The sequence below is a fragment of the Triticum aestivum genome, chromosome 2A (assembly GCF_018294505.1).
Source record: "Triticum aestivum cultivar Chinese Spring chromosome 2A, IWGSC CS RefSeq v2.1, whole genome shotgun sequence".
NCBI classification, from domain to species: domain Eukaryota; kingdom Viridiplantae; phylum Streptophyta; class Magnoliopsida; order Poales; family Poaceae; genus Triticum; species Triticum aestivum.
Window position 1 is genome coordinate 26,854,137 of NC_057797.1, and position 6,347 is coordinate 26,860,483.

Sequence of the window (6,347 nt, forward strand, 5' to 3'; positions counted from 1 at the left end):
AAGGCATTACTTTGTTTTCATTAACTTAATACTCTAGATGCATGCTGGATAGCGGTCGATGAGTGGAGTAATAGTAGTAGATGCAGGCAGGAGTCGGTCTACTTGTCTCGGACATGATGCCTATATACATGATCATACCTAGATATTCTCACAACTATGCTCAATTCTGTCAATTCCTCAATAGTAATTTATTTACCCACCATAGAATACGTATGCTCTCGAGAGAAGCCACAAGTGAAACCTATGGCCCCCGGGTCTATCTTCATCATATTAATCTATCAATACTTAGTTATTTCCTTTTGCTTTTACTTTGCTTTTATTTTACTTTGCATCTTTACCATAAAAATACCAAAAATATTATCTTATCATATCTATCAGATCTCACTCTCGTAAGTGGCCAAGTAGGGATTGACAACCCCTATTTGCGTTGGTTGCGAGGATTTATCTGTTTTGTGCAGGTATGAGGGACTAACGTGTAGCCTCCTACTGGATTGATACCTTGGTTCTCAAAAACTGAGGGAAATACTTACGCTACTTTGCTGCATCATCCCTTCCTCTTCGGGGAAAACCAACGCATGCTCAAGAGGTAGCATGGCGGAGGGGCGGGATCCCCTCCAAGATTGGATCTCCCTCTCCGTTCTCTTATGTTTCGCGTTCCCCAGATCTAGCCGAAAACCGTTTCTTATATTCCCGGAGATTCGTAACTCCGATTGCGCTGAGCTTTTAACATGATTTTTTCCGGATATAAGCTTCCTTGCGCCCGAAGTAGAGGTCCAACTGACGTACGAGGTGAGAACAACCCACCACGGCACGCCTGGCTCCTCTGGCGCGCCCTGGTGGGTTGTGCCCACCACGGGCCTCCGTCCGGTGATTCCAACTCCCAAAAATCACATATATTTCAAAATAATTCTCTGTGAAATTCTATTGCATTTGGACTTCGTTTGATATGGATACTCTGCAATACAAAAAACATACAGAAAACAGGACTGGCACTGGACACTAGATCAATAGGTTAGTCCAATAAATCATATAAAAAGTTGCCAAAAGTATGTGAAAGTGATATAATATTGGCATGCAACAATCAAAAATTATAGATACGACGGAGACTTATCAGACGTGCCCCTCCCAGTGGCGCTCTTCACCGTCACCACCCTCACCTGCCTCTACATCAGCCTCTGGAAGTTCCCGGACGTGGCCAGGTTGCTGCGCCACACCTCCTTCCCCCATCTCCAGGAGCTTGGCATCTGCAGCGTCATCATGGAAGACGGGGACATCGACTTGGTCGTCACCAAGAGCCCCGTCCCGGAGACCCTCAACATCCATGGATGCAACAAGGGGTTGCACCTTCGCCTCGTCGGCCACAGCCTCCGGTGCGTCCAAATTTGCGGCTCCGTCCTGGACGACATCGCGATGGTAAAGGCTCCTCGCCTCGAGTGGCTCATCTTGGAGGATTTTCGGAGCAATGCCGGTGGCTTGTCCACCATGGTGAGGATTGGTGATGCTCCCAAGCTGCACGCAATAGGAATCTTGGAACCGGGGAGCACCATCCTAGAGATCCGAGACGGCATCTTCATGGTACATACATCCCCTGTTGGCATTCTAACATTTTTTGTTCAGTTAGCAAAATGTCCAGCTCATGGAGGTCCATGACTAAATATTAGATTTTTTTGTTTTTTGTTAATTTGGGTTCTTTCCTGCAGGGCGGGATGAAGGCGAGCCCAAGCACCATGGCAACCAGCGTCAAGATCCTGAGTCTGAATGTGCGTTTCGGAAACCACACCGATGGAAAGATGGTTCTCTCCTTCCTCGGCTGCTTTCCCAATTTGAAGGCACTGCACATTACTATATTTTTCTTTCCATTTCATGTTTTGCTTACATTCATAGCGAATTCCATTTGTAGCAGCAGATTTTGTTCACTGTAGATGGTGTGGTTTAAGCTTTTGATTAATTAATTGTAGATAATGTACTATGCAATTCTCCTGATGTCAATGCTTTCCTTCTTAATCTATTGTTATAGCATCTCTCACCGTGGTCATATATCATACTACTTGGCAATATTCATGTTGTTGATGTTGTAAGTGGCATGCAGTGCTCCTTTCGGACTTACGGAATTTACACATGACAAACCAACACATTGCTACCTACAATTTTTTTGGAGGCATGTGTAGTTTATCATATTACTCTAAACGATGTCATATCAGGTACTTCTTTATGGTTAATTAATATTTAATAGCAAGATATTTTTCATGGTTCACATCTGGAATTTTGTGTTAAAGAACACATTTCACAAAATATGCACATGGTTAGGACCTCCATCATGGCTATATTTGGTAAACTATGCACCTGTCAGGGCCCCCATCTTACAGAATTTTCATCAATGGAGAATATGTGTTTGATTTCTTCAGCAACAGCATTGATTGACCGGACCATGTTTTAGTTGCGATCGACAATGGTAGCAAGCACATGCATAGTTGAATGAGATCTTTGGAGATACTCTGCAACTTGTTATATGCGAATAACAAACATGAGAGACTGCATAGTGCATACATCATATCAATTTCTGATCTTTCATGCGTGTTACTTCTTACTTGGTAGTTGGCTACTGGTAGTTGTTACTTTCTGCTAATTAATTTCATGTGTGAAAGTAATGATCATTGATTTGCATTGCTCTATCCAGTCAATGATCATCAGAGTGCTTCTGGTTTCTTTTCTTGTGAAATGTGATTCCTATGTTTATTTAATCAAACATAAATGATATGTTACATCTTTAATCAGTTGTAATTTAAATGCCAAGCGTTCCATTTATTATCAGCAATCAGGTTTTCTCTACTCAACTACACCAACTTTAGGAAGGCATTCTCCCCCTTCAGGACCTGTATTTCTGCTGCGAATGTTGCAAGTGGCATGCAGTGCTTGTTTCAGACTCATGAAACTTATATATAATTACCTTGCACATTCCTATTCCTGCCTATAGTTTGCTGGTGAATTGCGTGGTATTACCGTAATGCCAGCTTAATGCATTGCTACTAGACTACATCTGCAATTAGTCATGTCCGACTCACTAATTACTACAAAGTTCTGGTCAGGCTTCTATTTATTCTTAGCCATGGAGAATAGAGTACCAAATGATAATGCTCGGATTGCATGTTAATTTCAGTAAGTTGTGACATTTGGTATGAAACTGGGTTGCACATTGCTGCCACCAGTTTGTTGGAGGTCTGTGTTGCATGCCATAATATCATATTGTTGCTTTGTTTCTATGCCGCATTTTATCAGCCAGTTATGTCTGATTAACTAATTACAAAGAAGGTGTCATGAAAATTCTTCTTGAAGAATGTATTTGGTAAATTTTGCACGTGTTAGGGGAGCTACACTGCGGCTCGAATGTGTTGCCTCACTTCGTAATTGTTATGCATGAACTGTAATCATGAGGCCCGCCTTAGTTGTTGTTGGTACTCCGTCTAGCTTCATGCATGGAAAGCATTGGCATGTCATATCTCTCCCATATATTAGAACCAACATTTATGTATGCATGTTATGATGTTTGTTTCACTGCACAATATCTGCCGCTTTTCAATTAACATGAAGCACTACGTGGTACTCCCTCTGTTTCATAATTTTTGTCGTGGTTTTAGTTCAAATTTGAACTAAACCCCCAATCATGACAAGAATTATGCAACGGAGGGAGTATTAATTTGCATCGCATGTATTGGTATTATATACTCAGCATGATTCATTGAAGCTGAACTGTGAGTGATTGAAGTGCTTTTTTCCCGCAGTCCGAAAAATGTGATTATGAAGCTGACAGTGCCAGGCTGAACCTCAACTTTTGGAAGCTGGCCAAGCCCACTGAATGCATCAAGTCGTGCATCAAGGTGTTCTCTTACAGAGAATTCTGAGGGGAGCTCGGGGAGGTTGCATTTCTCAAGTCCTTCTAGAGTGCGAGGGCACTGAGGACTGCGTCCATCTCCATGGCTAACCCGAGCTTCACGTCATTCTCGATGGATGAGGCGACTTCTAAATTGGAGAAAGCTTCTAACAAGATGGCCAGTAGATCCTGCCAAATGTTGCTTCTCGGGAGCACATGTCCTGAAGGAGGCAAGCCCTGGAGCTTCAAGAAAGGAACTGATTACTCCTTTGAGGACCCTTTCACAATGGTGGAGGTTCGCAACATAGCTTAATATCTGTGGGGCCAGGGCCGAGCCGGCAAAATCCGAGGCCCTGTGCCAAACTCGAAAATGGGCCTTACCTCACTAAATCTTTGATTTTTTTTGTTTCTTTCTACGCTTTTGGTAACCAGATTCATGTTTTCTAATCAAAGACATGACTTGGATCTTGCAATACGAGACGCCTAATAGATGAAAAAAATAAATAGCTAGAAGAATTTTGCAGAACTAAATAGCGGACGTAAATTGCAACTCACAATCAAGGCCTCACGTGATCGCCGGTTATCAAAGCGACGATGCTTAAGAAATTGGAGATCGGAAGATGGCTTGAACCTTCCATTCCTTCATGTCCTCCCTGCCTCGCTGCCGTTCGTGGTCCTGCTCTCCTGATGTAAGGAGGAGACCGAAGAATGGATATAACCTGCAATTTAGCTTAACTCGGCCGCCGGAGGAGAAAATTAATAGATTGGCTTTGTTCGTCTCAATGGATCGCTGGATTTTATTTTTCTTAGGCAGATCGATCGCTTTTCTGGAGAGAAGGCAGATCGATCGCTGGATGAGCCGCACGTCCCAATCGGGGCCTGTTTCACCCAGAGGAAAGACGGAAGGAGGCTCGTGTACAAAGGATAAAAGACCCAGCCAATTGGACTTTGCCTAGCCGTGCGTACAAAATCTGAGGCCCCTAAAAACTGGGGGCCCTGTGCCGGCGCACAGGTTGCACCCCCATGGGCTCGGGCCTGTGTGGGGCAATGGAGTTTTTTTGGTATCTGCTTCTTTTGGCACCTGACTTTGGTGGTATTACGTTGCAGATTTTATGTTAAATTCGTGGTCCGATGTTTGGTGAGAGTCAGAAATACTATGGACTAACGTTAGCTTGCTTGCCGCTTTACCTGTGTCATCAGTTTCCCATAGTATATGCTCCTTAAAACTTTTTGATTGCGGCAGCATGTTTTATATGTATTTTGTGGATCATGTCCTCCTAATCATCATGCAGATCAATTATCATCAGAACAATGGTCTTTAGGCATGCATTGTTTTGATTATACATGTCTTTGAACTTCATGGTTAAATATCTTTGGCCAATATAGCTTGAAACACCGGTACCATTTCATTTTTGGCCTTCCCTGCATGTTTGATTGAGCTTATCAATATTATTAGACTACATCAGTTACTAAAAAAATATTGTTACCTGTGGTACTCTTATACCTTTTATCATTTTGTTAGAAAATTTCCTTGATTTATAATTTTACATTGCACTGATTCTTGACATAAGCAAAGAAGAAGCGTACTGATGTGCAATGTAAAATATTTTTGGTATTGAGGATCCATTACTTTGCATATGAATCCTTTGACGTCTGCTAGCAACATATGAATGACCTGCATGATTCTCTAAACCAAAATGAGCTTATTTTTTATGTTCATATATGCTCTGCTAGGAACACGTGAGAAAATCCCAAATTCAGGCTTCAAAAGTCTGGATCCCACAGCATTGCTATACTGAATCAGATGATCTCATTTTGCTCCTTCCTATCTCCAACAAGTAGTTTCTAGCAACTGCTTGATTTTACAACAAAAGTAACTCTATTTCACAAGTACTAGTTTTCAGCAACCACTTGATTTCATTATACAGATCGATTTAAGAACAAAGGACTCGAACATTCAGTGTAGGCTAAGGAACTTGGGAAGATCTTTCTAGACTAAAAATTGTCTTAGTTCGATAAATTCTTCACTGCAAAATCTGCAATATTCTTATCAGAGCGCTCTCCTTCCTGCATCCACTTAGAAACATCCTTCTTGTACTCCTCCCCACCTATCACCTCCTTGATGCACGTCTTCATCCCATCCCTTCTCACCAAGTCCTTCTCATTTCGACATGGACGCAAGCTGACTACCCATCTGCTCTCCACATACTTTGTGGCGGGCGGTTACATTTGTCTGCCCATTATGATATTGCGACAATAATTACACCGGTGACAATTGCTTCTGTTGTCGAACTCCATGTACTCTTGAATAGTACCTTTTATGGAAATTTAATTTTGTTTTTTTTGACACAAGAAGACCATGTCGTTTCTTCTCAAAACTTTACACATGAGTATAACACTAGAGCATGTTCGTCACACCTTTTATGTAAATTTGATTTTGTTTTTTTTCATACAAGAAGACCACGTCATTTCTTCTCGA

General features: G+C 42.0%; 1 pseudogene; it reads left to right on the forward strand.

Annotated features, from left to right (window-relative positions):
* LOC123191400 (uncharacterized) overlaps window positions 1-4,181 on the forward strand; it is a 43,492-nt pseudogene extending 39,311 nt beyond the window's left edge.
* The last annotated feature ends 2,166 nt before the right edge of the window (window positions 4,182-6,347 follow it).